Genomic DNA, 14374 nt, shown 5'->3' with positions numbered 1-14374 from the left:
GTGCAAAGGGACTGGTCACTGGAAGCGGAACTGCCCCCCCCCCCCAAGTATTTGGCGGATAATAAGGATGGCAAAGTGAAAGGTATATTTGATATACATGTTATTGATGTGTACTTAACTAATGCTCGCAGTAGCGCCTGGGTATTTGATACTGGTTCTGTTGCTCATATTCGCAACTCGAAACAGGGGCTATGGATTAAGTGAAGATTGGCTAAGGACGAGGTGACGATGCGCGTGGGAAATGGTTCCAAAGTCGATGTGATCGCGGTCGGCACGCTACCTCTACATCTACCATCGGGATTAGTTTTAGACTTGAATAATTGTTATTTGGTGCCAGTGTTGAGCATGAACATTATATCTGGATCTTGTTTAATGCAAGACGGTTATTCATTTAAATCAGAGAATAATGGTTGTTCTATTTATATGAGTAATATCTTTTATGGTCATGCACCCTTGATGAGTGGTCTATTTTTGTTGAATCTCGATAGTAGTGATACACATATTCATAGTGTTGAAGCCAAAAGATTGAAGTTTAATAATGATAGTTCAACTTATTTGTGGCACTGCCGTTTGGGTCATATCGGTATAAAGCGCATGAAGAAACTCTATACTGCTGGACTTTTGTAATCACTTGATTATGAATCACTTGGTGCTTGTGAACCATGCCTTATGGGCAAGATGACTAAAACTCCGTTCTCCGAAACAATGGAACGAGCTACTGACTTGTTGGAAATAATACATACCGATGTATGCGGTCCAATGAGTATTGATGCTCATGGTGGGTATCGTTATTTTCTTACCTCCATAGATGATTTGAGCATATATGGTTATATCTACTTAATGAACCATACGTCTGAAACATTTGAAAAGTTCAAAGAATTCCAGAGTGAAGTGGAAAATCATCGTAACAAGAAAATAAAGTTTTTACGATCTGATCGTGGAGGAGAATATTTGAGTTATGAGTCTGGTCTTCATTTGAAACAACATGGGATATTTTCACAATTAACGCCACCTGGAACACCACATCGAAATGGTGTGTCCAAACGTCGTAACCGTACTTTATTAGATATGGTGTGATCTATGATGTCTCTTACTGATTTACCGCTATCATTTTGGGGTTATGCTTTAGAGACGATTGCATTCACTTTAAATAGGGCACCATCAAAATCCGTTGAGACGACGCCTTATGAACTGTGGTTTGGCAAGAAACGAAAGTTGTTGTTTCTTAAAGTTTGGGGCTGCGATGCTTATGTGAAAAAGCTTCAACCTGATAAGCTCGAACACAAATCAGAGAAGTGCGTCTTCATAGGATACCCAAAAGAAACTGTTGGGTATACCTTCTATCACAGATCCGAATGCAAAATCTTTGTTGCTAAAAATGGATCCTTTCTAGAGAAGGAGTTTCTCTCGAAAGAAGTGAGTGGGAGGAAAGTAGAACTTGATGAGGTAACTGTACCTGCTCCCTTATTGGAAAGTAGTTCATCACAGAAATCAGTTCCTGTGATTCCTACACCAATTAGCGAAGAAGCTAATGATGATGATCATAAAGCTTCAGATCAAGTTACTACAGAACCTCGTAGGTCTTCTAGAGTAAGATCCGCACCAGAGTGGTACGGTAATCCTATTTTGGAAGTCATGTTACTAGACCATGATGAACCTACGAACTATGAGGAAGCGATGATGAGCCTAGATTCCGCGAAATAGCTTGAGGCCATGAAATCTGAGATGGGATCCATGTATGAGAACAAAGCGTGGACTTTGGTGGACTTGTTCGATAATCGGCAAGCCATAGAAAATAAATGGATCTTTAAGAAGAAGACCGACACAGACAATATGTTACTGTTTACAAAGCTCGGCTTGTTGCGAAAGGTTTTCGACAAGTTCAAGGAGTTGACTACAATGAGACTTTCTCTCCTGCAGCGATGATTAAGTCTGTCCGAATCATGTTAGCAATTGCTGCATTTTATGATTATGAAATTTGGCAAATGGATGTCAAAACTGCATTCCTGAATGGATTTCTGGAAGAAGAGTTGTATATGATGCAACCGGAAGGTTTTGTTGATCCAAAGGGTGCTCGCAAAGTGTGCAAGCTCTAGCGATCCATTTATGGACTGGTGCAAGCCTCTTAGAGTTGGAATAAACGCTTTGATAGTGTGATCAAAGCATATGGTTTTATACAAACTTTTGGAGAAGCATGTATTTACAAGAAAGTGAGTGGGAGCTCTATAGCATTTCTGATCTTATATGTAGATGACATATTGTTGATTGGAAATGATATAGAATTTCTGGATAGCATAAAGGGATACCTGAATAAGAGTTTTTCTATGAAAGACCTTGGAGAAGCTGCTTACATATTGGGCATCAAGATCTATAGAGATAGATCAAGACGCTTAATTGGACTTTCACAAAGCACATACCTTGATAAAGTTTTGATGAAGTTCAAAATGGATCAGTCAAAGAAAGGGTTCTTGCCTGTGTTACAAGGTGTGAAGTAAGACTCAAAGCCCGACCACCGCAGAAGATAGAGAGAAAATGAAAGTCATTCCCTATGCTTCATCCATAGGTTCTATTATGTATGCCAATGCTGTGTACCAGACCTGATGTATGTCTTGCTATAAGCATAGTAGGGAGGTACCAAAGTAATCCCGGAGTGGAGCACTGGACAGTAGTCAAGAACATCCTGAAATACCTGAAAAGGACTAAGGATATGTTTCTCGTTTATGGAGGTGAAAAAAAGCTCGTCGTAAATGGTTACGTCGATGAAAGCTTTGACACTGATTCAGATGACTCTAAGTCGCAATCCGAATACCTATTTTAATTGAATGGAGGAGCTGTCAGTTGGTGCAGTTCCAAGCAGAGCGTCATGGCGGGATCTACGTGTGAAGCGGAGTACATTGCTGCTTCGGAAGCAGCAAATGAAGGAGTTTGGATGAAGGAGTTCATATCCGATCTAGGTGTCATACCTAGTGCATCGGGTCCAATGAAAATCTTTTGTGACAATACTAGTGCAATTGCCTTGGCAAAGGAACCCAGATTTCACAAAAGAACCAAGCACATCAAGAGACGCTTCAATTCCATCCGTCATCAAGTGTCGTAAGGGGACATAGAGATTTGCAAGACACACACGGATCTGAATGTTGCAGACCCGTTGACTAAGCCTCTTCCACGAGCAAAACATGATCAGCACCAAAGCTCCATGGGTGTTAGAATCATTACTATGTATTCTAGATTATTGACTATAGTGCAAGTGGGATACTAAAGGAAATATGCCCTAGAGGCAACAATAAAGTTATTATTTATTTCCTTAGTTCATGATAAATGTTTATTATTCATGCTAGAATTGTATTAACCGGAAACTTAGTACATGTGTGAATACATAGACAAAACCTATAGTCCCTAGTATGCCTCTACTAGACTAGCTCGTTAATCAAAGATGGTTAAGTTTCCTAACCATAGACATGTGTTGTCATTTGATGAACGGGATCACATCATTAGGAGAATGATGTGATGGACATGACCCAGCCGTTAGCTTAGCATTATGATTGTGTTAGTTTCATTACTACTGCTTTCTTCATGATTTATACAAGTTCCTCAGACTATGGGATTATGCAACTCCCGAATACCGGAGGAACACTTTGTGTGCTACCAAACGTCACAACGTAAAAGGGTGACTATAATGGTGCTCTATAGGTGTCTCCGAAGGTGTTTGTTGGGTTGGCATAAATCGAGATTAGAATTTGTCACTCTGTGTTTCAGAGAGGTATCTCTGGGCCCTCTCGGTAATACTCATCACTATAAGCCTAGCAAGAATTGTGACTAATGAGTTAGTTGCAGGATGAAGTATTACAGAATGAGTAAAGAGACATTCCAGTAATGACATTGAACTAGGTATTTAATACCGACGATCGAATCTCGGGCAAGTAACATACCGATGACAAAGGGAACAACATATGTTGTTATGCGGTTTGACCAATAAAGATCTTCATAGAATATGTAGGAACCAATATGAGCATCCAGGTTCCACTATTGGTTATTGATCGGACACGTGTCTTCGTCATGTCTACATACTTCTCGAACCCGTAGGGTCCGCACGCTTAAAGTTTGGTGACGATCGGTATTATGAGTTTATGTGTTTTGATGTACCGAAGATAGTGCCGAGTCCCGGATGTGATCACGAACATGACGAGGAGTCTCGAAATGGTCGAGACATAAAGATTGATATATTGGACGACTATATTCGGACACCGGATGAGTTCCGGGGGTCACCGGATATTTATCAGAGTGCCGGGGGGTTATCGGAACCCCCGGGGGAACTAATGGGCCAACATGGGCCGTGTGGGAGAGAGAGGAGAGGGCCTAGGGCTGGCCGTGTGCCCCCCTTGGGAGTCTGAATTGGATAAGGAGGGGGGGGGGAGGGGGCGGCGCCCCCTCTTTCCTCCCTCTCTCCCTCTCCTCCCCCTTCCTCCTTCCTAGTTGGACTAGGAAAGGGGAGTCCTACTCCCACTAGGATGAGGACTCCCCCTCTCCTTGGCGCACCCCAAGGGTGGACGGCCTCCCCCCTTGCTCCTTTATATACGGGGGCAGGGGGCACCCTAGAACACACAAGTTAACATTGTTTAGCCGTGTGCGGTGCCCCCTCCACAGTTACACACCTCGGTCATATCGTTGTAGTGCTTAGGCAAAGCCCTGCATCGGTAACCTCATCATCACCGTCACCACGCCGTCGTGCTGACGAAACTCTCCCTCGGCCTCAACTGGATCAAGAGTACGAGGGACGTCCCTGAGCTGAACGTGTGCTGATCGCGGAGGTGCCATACGTTCGGTGCTAAGATCAGTCGGATCATGAAGACGTACGACTACATCAACCGCGTTGTCATAACGCTTCCGCTTTCGGTCTATGAGGGTACGTGGACACACTCTCCCCTCTTGTTGCTATGCATCACCATGATCTTGCGTGTGCGTAGGAATTTTTTTGAAATTACTACGTTCCCCAACATTAAGTGGCAACCAGTACATCCTACACATGCATATCTAGAGATTGAGCAGCGAAAAATAAACAACATGCAAGTGTAAGAAAGCAAAGGGTAGAGTTAGGAAGATCAAATGCAATGAAGACACGATGACTTTTGGCGTGGTTCCGATAGGTGGTGCTATCGTACTTCTATGTTGAAGGTGTCGGTGTTCTGGGAACCAGGGTACCCAGACTTGCCTGCCTGCGGCCCACGGCGTGGCTCCATCGACGGCCTGGTACGATCCATCTTCAGCATCGACAAGTCAAGACGGACGACACTAAGACCTCCTAAAGGAGTGACCTCTTGAGGAGCGGAGATTTCTATGCAAGCGCTCACCTCATGATGTTGAGGTGACGCCAGCCATGACGGCCATGGTTAGGCGCGCGCCAGCAGGCGCAGAGCGGCATGTTTCCTCTTTGGTGCTAAGGAGGCAAGTGCAGGCGCAGAATCCCAAGGAATCAACCAAAGCTTACCGTTTACGTGCAACAAGACCAAGACCGACAGGATGGATGTCATCACCGAGCCCACCACAACGTTACGACCAGAGGCTTTGTAGGCGAAGAGCACCTTTCGTCAGGATAAGATGTACTACTTGTCCCTCTTAAAAATTGGCCATTGTGGGATCCCTTCCCGCCTAAGTTTTGGGGGAAGAGGACCGAGGCCACTATAAGTATAGCCTAGCCACCACCATAGTGAGGGATCGAGTCCCTGGACAGCCGAACCCCTTGAGCTCATATCCACCCCCAGAGCAGACCCCACGAGGCTGTTCTCCCTTGTACTAGTTCATCCTCAGCCCCCCGCGAGGCTAATCCACCACAAAGCAGGAGTAGGGTTTTACACCACAAGGTGGCCCGAACCTGGGTAAACTGCCTTGTCCATTTCCTTTCCCGTTCATCAAGCTAGGCAGTGAGAGCAGCAAGTTGGCTGGCTGGAGAGGTTGAGTTCTTCGCACACGCCCTAGAGTTTGAACCTTTCTTGGGTCTGCGGAGCCCTGAATTTGACAGATGGAGACTTCAACCCATGGGGGGTAACGGCTGTGCGAGTCCATAGAGGGCTCCACCCACGAAGGGTCCACGAAGAAGCAACCTTGTCTATTCCATCATGGCATACGCTCATGAAGGACTAGCCTCACTCGGGGTAGATCTTCACAAAGTAGGCGATCTCCTTGCCCTTACAAACTTCTTGGTTCAACTCCACAAGCTTTGGAGGATCCCAAGTGACACCTAACCAATTTAGGAGACACCACTCCCCAAAAGGTAATAGATGTTGTTGTTGATGATGAAATCCTTACTCTTGTGCTTCAAAAGATAGTCTCTTCAACCCTTAGTCACTCTCTCACATAATTGGCATGGTGGTGGGAGAAGGATTGGAGTCGAAAGCAACTTGAGTCACTACAAAAAAATACACTTCCGTGATGATACGTGTTTGTCATAGTAGGTCATGTTTTCTGTCATGCATGTACATCGATGACAATTTTATGATAGAATCAAGATAGTCATACCTGTGCTGTCATAGAAGTGTTCCATGACATTACCAAAATTATCATCACGGAAATGTCCACTTCCATGACGATAAATCGCACATCATAGAAGTGCTTTCGTCAAGGGTGACGGACACGTGGCATCCACCATAACGGGACGCCATTAAGCTATCGGGTCCGATTTTGGATCCGATAACCCACTAACAGCCACAACCAATGCTGATTTCCACGTGTAAAATTCTCATTGGCCGATGGAACCACGTATCAGCTCCGCGTTGGCACAGGTGTCACTCATCCAATGGGCGAGATGCACCTATGATATGTTGACACATGAACCGACCCAAAAGTGGCCCATAAAGATTAAATGGGCTTGCCCAACTAAAGGCCCACAAGATTTTCTCGGACCATAATGGACCGGCCTAGCTAAAGGCCCACAAGATTTTGCGGACCATAATGGGCCGGCCCAGCTAAAGGCCCACGAGATTTCGCCGACCATAATGGGCCGACCCAGCTAAAGGCCCACAAGATTTTGATGACACTAGTGGGCCGACCCATTAACAGACTGCCATGTTTTGGGCGAAAGGCCGACCCATATTTGATCTGGTCCATTAACAGCCTGCCACATTTCGGGCCTAACAAAGACCCATATGAGATCCGGCCCGTTAAAAGCCTACCATGTTCTGGGCCAAATTACGGCCCAGATCAAATCCGACCCTTTAAGAGGTTTTGGGCTAAATTATGGCCCATATCAGATTCGGCCCGTCAACTGGATGCTATGCTTTTGGGCCCACTTGCTAGATGCCCATTTAGTAATTCGACCTGATATTAGTTTCGGCCTGTTAAAGGCCCGTTTAACATTTCGGCCCTATATTTATTCGCACCTGTTAAAAGCCCGTCATATAGTTGGGCCTAACTACGGCCCGATTTGCATCCGGCCTGCTCACAGCCGATAATCTGATTGGGCCAAAAAAGGACCAAGACAATTTTGGCCTGTTAACAGCCCGTGATGTGATTGGCACAATCATGGGCCGGGGTCTATTTCGGCCTGCTGCCGGCCCGTGAGCTGTTCGACACGTTTCAGGCCCAACCTACTTTTCAGCCACCTAAAAGCCCATTGAGTTTTCTTGCGAAAATAGGGCCGGCGGTTTACTCGGCCTATTAAAGGCCCAAATCTACTAGTGGGCCAGTTTACATTTAGGCCTATTAACGGACCAAGATGACTGGGCCCATGATGCGGATCATACATAGTGATTTGCATGATGACCCGATTATGTACCGTAATTTTAAGGTTTGGCCGGTTTACTACGAAGACAGGATATATTTACAGTAAAATAACTGCAGCATCATGAATAAGAAAAAACCTAGACTATGCAATAAAGAAATTACATCATATTACATTCACTGTGCATCAAAGTTCACCACTATGATAATAAAGCACAAGCAGACAGCAGATTACATACACTGGGCATCAAAGATCGCCACCAGTGCAAATAAACACGCCAACAAAATAATATAGAAAACCGACATCATTTCAATAGAGTTCAAGAAAGGTTAGCCCTGCTCGGGAGCTGCAGCGCAAGAAGCTGAGCAAGCTGATGAGACTGCGCTTGTTTGACACTTATATCCTCCTCACTCTGAAAGATAAACAAGCAGACAGATGACAAGTTTTGCACATATAAGTATCAGTGCTGACAATTCATCACATTTCTTACTGACAAATAAAGTGACATAGTTTAAAATAGCATTAACACAATATGGTATTGTTCAGGTCAAGACATGCCAGGAAATGACATTGTGAAGGAGTTGGCAGCTTCACGACACCACTGGATTACAGATCAAGAACTCATAAGTATCAATGGTTAGTGTGCTGTCAATTTATCCCATTTCATATTGGCAAATAAAGAGACGGTTTAAATAATAGTAGAATGATATGACATTGTTCATAGTTAAGACATTGCAGAATATGACATTGTGCTGTAGTGGGTAGTTTCACCACACCACTGGATTATGGATCAAGGACAGAAGCATACATGCAGTGTAAAAGAAGATCACTTGCTCTGTATAGTTTAATTTACATGGTATGAAGAAGGAACTTGGTTGTACAACTGAAAACCTAAATTGAGAAGGAGAAACTTTTGTTTATGAACTACATAATAAACTTTAAACATGCAATTTGATGCAAACACAAAAAATAAACAACCATTGCAGTCATGCCTAACGAAATATACACACCAAAGTTTGAAGGCTTGAGAAGGACAAACTTACATTATTGGTGAAGACAGGCTCTATAAAGCCCTTGTCCATGCTGATAGGGGGGGGGGGCAATTCAAGAAATTTACCACAGAATCTTCTTCATAAGCATTGCCTCTATTCTACATTTTGTTAAGAGTAAATATAGATGTGATAATATAAGAAAAAATGGAGAATATTTAAGATAAGATGAAGAGTAATGCTACATAACCAAGTAGCTATAAATGTAAGTACAACGATACAAGCAAAACGTACAGCCAAGAGCAATGCGGAGCTAAACTTCTTCAGTACCATCAGTGTTATCCAACCTTATGGTAATAGTAAATATAGATCCGATGTGTAGAAAATGGAGGGCAAAGGAAAATGAGTTGCAGAGTGATGGTACATGAACAAGTACCTGTCAATATAAGTACACTAATAAAGGACAACAGGTACTTACAAGAACAATGCAGAGCTAAAAATTTTCATCGGCACTGGATATATTCTACACTAATGTAAACATTCATACAGATCAGATAATTTGGAGCGAACAATTGATAAGCAATCTATCATGCATACTGCTATCACATAATAAACCAGATATATATGCAAGTACAGTGATATAGGACAACGGGTACTAACAAGAGCAAAGCAGCGGGCAGCATATTTGTGATATCCCATCGTTCTTTTCAAACCGGAATTCTTCTTCGAGCAGATTTCCTGCGAAAAAGATCAATAAGGCACATGCGGAAAAGTAGAAGTTCAAATTGTCATGTGATATCATAGACAATACCTCATCCTGAGAACGAGACCAGTGCATAACAAGGTTTTCCCATTCAACGTCTTATACATTTAGCACATGAGACTTCACCAGAAATTTGTTTATAGACTTGCCATCAAAGTGTGATTTCCTTAGGTAACACCGATACTGCTGCAGTGCTTCCTTGAAAATTGCAAGCAAGCTTTGCTCATCATGACTATCCAGATTGACCCTCGCCTACTTACAACAATGTAATGTAAATCATTGATGTGTTCAATCAGCAAAAAATAGGAAAATAATCACCATGAATAATAGCACTTACACGTAAGTTGGACAGGAAGATGTGAAAATGGTGTTTGTCTTCACTATAATCTTCCCATGATGGGAATATATGCACGTAGTCTTTTAAACTGCGAATAACTGGAATGGGGTTCCAATCTGCAGGAATTGGCCATCTCTGCAGTTGGGATAAGTCTTCGGCCGTGGACTTGTTGCACTTTTTGCTGGAGTGGGATTTTTCTGTGGTACGGCTGGTGCTATGGCAACTGAAATCGGCATACCTTTTGCTGGAGTGCAGGTCCTGTGTGGTGGGGCTAGAGGTGTGGCCAGTGAAGTATGGGTACAATCTGCTGGAGTCGGTCCTACGTTTTGTGTCACTGGTTGTACACGAAATATAAGTGGGGTGCTGTCTGATTTCCCTAGCACCACCACGTTTTTCAAGGACTTTGCTGGTGCTCCTTCAGGATCGGCAATCACCCTCTTCCATTTTGATGTCTAATGCACAAGAATAGCATTTGAGTGAAAAAATGGTATGTTGACAGATGGAATATGTATTAATAATGGATGGGCATGGCATCTCGACATATATTATGAGTAAACTAAGCAGATGGTGGTGCAACAAAGTAGAAGAAATGCAAGACAACATATGCAAGATACGTGCAATCAAATAAAACCTTGCCAAATTAGAACAGACACCTTGATGGGTGAACATGACAGGCCATCTGCCTTTGACTCCTCGAGGTTAGAATAGTCATTAGGATCATATTCTGAACAAGAATCTACATGTGGGGAGCGTATGAGTTTCGTTGCATCTAGAATGGCACTCAATGCCTTGGTGCCAATTTTGTAAGTCATTGTAGTGTTCCACAACATTCTTCTGATGCGCGGATTCTGATATTCACTATAATTACGTATAATATCTAAGAACCATGAAAACATAAATAGTAGTGAGATTATCCTTGTAATGAAGAGGATATTCTAATATAGGGGCACCCCTGTGAACCCTTGTGTGCTATCACTGGATTCTGATGAGAGAGCTCATGTGTGCTATAATATGGTGCGTGCATTAATATAATCTGGCACAAGTACACAAAAAATAGGCTCCATAAGTAAGGATAGTTGGCATATGATAGGTTCATAATATACTGTATAGAGAGTTTATTGCCAAACCATGATAACAAGAGCACACAACAACTAGGCAGATCATAGTGTACATAAAAGGGGTACACCATAACCACGATATATAAATTGGGAAAGTGGAACTGGCTGGAAAATACGGTGTTGTATTGCCGCTACTAATTTAAAGCCTATCGATCACGTACATGCCAGCTCTATCAGCTGTTGACTACAGATGTCCCTACTCCCCTTCCTGACAAGGAACATATTGTACATACTAAATACAGAATAAAAAAAGAGGAACACATTAAAGAACAGAAGAGGAGGCATATTCTTGAGGTTCCACTTCATTGCATACAATGTTGGTTGCCCACTCATGATGAATCACATCACCCAAATAAATGCAATTCCATGCTGTCTCTCTATATGTGGCAACATGCATTTGGAAAATCAAGTGGGAGCATTACCCGACCAATTAAATGTGTGTCTGTTAACTAATATCAGTATCATATCACAATTCGTATTTGAAGAAGTAATCTTTGGACTTATGATTGGTGTGTTTAGCTTCAAGAGTGGACTGCTGCTAGTGCGACATAAAGCAGCTACATAGATCATAGTGTAGATATAATGGGAAAACCATAAGCATCAGAGTAAAATCAGCAAAGTGGAACTTACTGCAATATATGTGTTAGTATTTCCGATACGGCTAGAAAGGCTTTGGATGTAACACCCTGCTTTTTGGCGCTTCCTTTTTCTTTTGTTTTTCCGAGGTTTTTGCCTGAGTTTTCTTTTCCGTGGCTTTGTGGTCTGGAAAACTGAAGAAGATGCCCTCTTCTTTGTTTCCAGAGTGGCTTGTCACACCAAAAATCCTTCCCTAGAACTTTCCATTTCCACCTTGGATCAAATCCCAATATTCTTTTTATTGGGAATATTCCTTTTTCTATTAAAGGAATAATATTTTTACCCTAGGTTGTGAGGCAACCTATATTTCCCTCACTCCTAAAATTCCCAAATAATTCTCATAATTTTTTTGGGTCATATCTTGAGCAAATATGGCAAAACTTTTCATTGCCATGATAAAAAATAATCCTCAAATAATCCATTTCATATTCTGTCCTAAATAGCACATTGTGAAGCAAGTGCTATTTTTATTTTCCCAATTGACCTCAAACTCCTTGGACACCTTTTCCTGTCCATATCATTGCAACATGCCAAAATGCAACCTCATTTGCCTAGTAATTATTTAATTATGATTTTCCAAAGTTTCTGTCCAGAAAGAAACTTTGTGAAGGAGGTAGAAGCTAGGCATATCCAAATGAGTTGCCATTTATGCATGACCTCAATATCAATATATCATAGCCCTCCACCCAAGTTGAGCTCATGTCATGCCTCCATGTGAGCTCATCTTCAATTCTTAGTTTCTGCCCAAATTTTCAGTCTGTGAAGCAAGTATATTTTATCTTGCTCCATTATGGCTGTAAATGTTTCTAGGACTTCTAGTATCCATATAACCTATCTCCACCCATTTTGGGCATATTTCATCAAGCCATTATTCCTCTAGATTTTTTGCAAGTTTCTGTCCAGAGGAGATGTTTGTGAAGCAAGTACCATTTTGGCTTGTCCAATTGGTATGAGACTTGTTGAGCATCTTCATAGGACCAAATGACCCTGACTATCCCAATTTGAGCTCAAGTTGACACTCCATGTGAGTGCAACAGGTTGATCAAGTTTATGGACCAAATTAGGCAGTGGTGAAGCAACTGTATTAAATCTCGATCCATTTCTTCTCCAACTCCCCAGGACTATAGTCCTTCCTAGCCTAATCACCCCAGACAAACTCTTTGGCTCCAACCAAGTTCCTATTGATCACCAGTGCACGTACAAGTTTACTGCAGTAAACTTTAAATGCTGATTACCATTTAACTATAGAGCCTTTCATCGATCTACCACGCAGTTGAAACCTACACCGGGAGAACTTACCACTAGACAACATGTTCTAGCCTTTGGCACTTTGTCCTCGTCAGCTCACACGGTGACTGCCTCTCTGGCATGCCATGGACGCGAGCTGGATGGTTTCTTACTCGGGACCCTTCCCCTCTCGTTGTCTTTGTGTGGGTGAGCGTGTCCAACAGCTAGCCCGCGTCATCACCGTCTCTCTGGACCCCTCCCCCCCTCCGTCTGCTTCCTCACCGATGCAAGCCATCGCACGCCCACGGGCGAACAGTGGCGGTTTGGCTCGGAGCTCGCCGTCTTCTTCCTCCCCGCGCTCCCTTGGCCGCCTCTTCCCCGTGAGCTCTCCCTCCTGTTCCCTCTTGTCGCCTAACTCCAAGCTCATGCGCGTGCACACGCGTCCGCGGTGACGCCAGCTCGGTGTCGACCTCGCCCGGCTATATAAGCCTCTCCCCGCGTAGCCCGAGCACCCCAGCAGCCTTGCCTCTCTCCCTGGACCTCGCCTAGCCTCTTAGTTAAGCCCAAGGAGCTCTTCCTTCGCCCCATGACCGCCATGCCTGTCGCCGGCCCTCTGCTAAATTCGGGCAGTGCCGAGCCCTTCCCCCTCGTCTACCACCACCAGCAAGCCCCCTCGACTTCCGCAAGCCACCCCATCCCCTCGTTGCATCTCTAGAAGGCCACCATCCCCGCCCCCGAGTCCGGCCGAAGGCCTCGTCCACCTCCCTCTTCCCCGTCATTACACCGGGTAGCTCCGGCATGCGTTCCTCCCGGGAACGGATGTGTGGCGAGCTCCTCAGTGCTCCGGTGGCTGCGGCGTCCCGTTTGGTGGCCGGAGTCGGCCGAAACCCTTGCCGGACCGGCCGGCCTTGATGCTGCCCCTGTTTGCCGCCGGGAAGAGGAAGAAGGGACGAGGAGGAGAGAGTCAACACCTGCAGGCCCCGTGCGTCAGTGAGCCAAGCCCCGGCCCCGCCACTGCCATGTGGGTTAAGTGGACACGGCAAGCGCAGAGTGCGCTTTCAACTCCAGGAAACATATTCCTGTTAATACGCTTTCCTTGTTCTGTAAGCGCACTTTCCTATCTCCTCAGCCGTGTTTATGCTTTCTCTTCTGCGAAGACGTATTCTTAGAAATACACTTTCTCTTTTTCAGCTCAGGGGCTTGTTTGTAGAGTTGTTTTTACAGAATGGTCCCTGAAGTTCATCGGGCTATAACGTTTTACTCGTCACTCCAAATGACGTGATTTCAAAGCTCATTTCTTCGTCTCGTCGAGCCCATTATGTTGGTCACACTTTCACTGTGGTTTGAAATTCTGAAAATGACCATTTTCCCCTTGCACGTAAACAGCCCCCTCCGGGAGAGAACTGTTTCCGGCAAATCTTTCTGCGACTTCACTGCACTTCTCCCCGGCGCCTTCTTCATCCCCAGGCAAGCCACAATACCCACTTGCATGATAGTCATGCAGTAGCCATGGTTTTAAACTTGAATATTTAATAAATGTTTGCTTTTTTAAAATATGGTTACCGTTGTTCCGGTGATGCTTAGAGTTTT

Source organism: Triticum dicoccoides, chromosome 1B (assembly GCF_002162155.2).
Source record: "Triticum dicoccoides isolate Atlit2015 ecotype Zavitan chromosome 1B, WEW_v2.0, whole genome shotgun sequence".
NCBI classification, from domain to species: Eukaryota; Viridiplantae; Streptophyta; class Magnoliopsida; order Poales; family Poaceae; genus Triticum; species Triticum dicoccoides.
The sequence above is the reverse complement of the archived record's forward strand: the minus strand, read 5'-3'. Positions refer to the sequence as shown.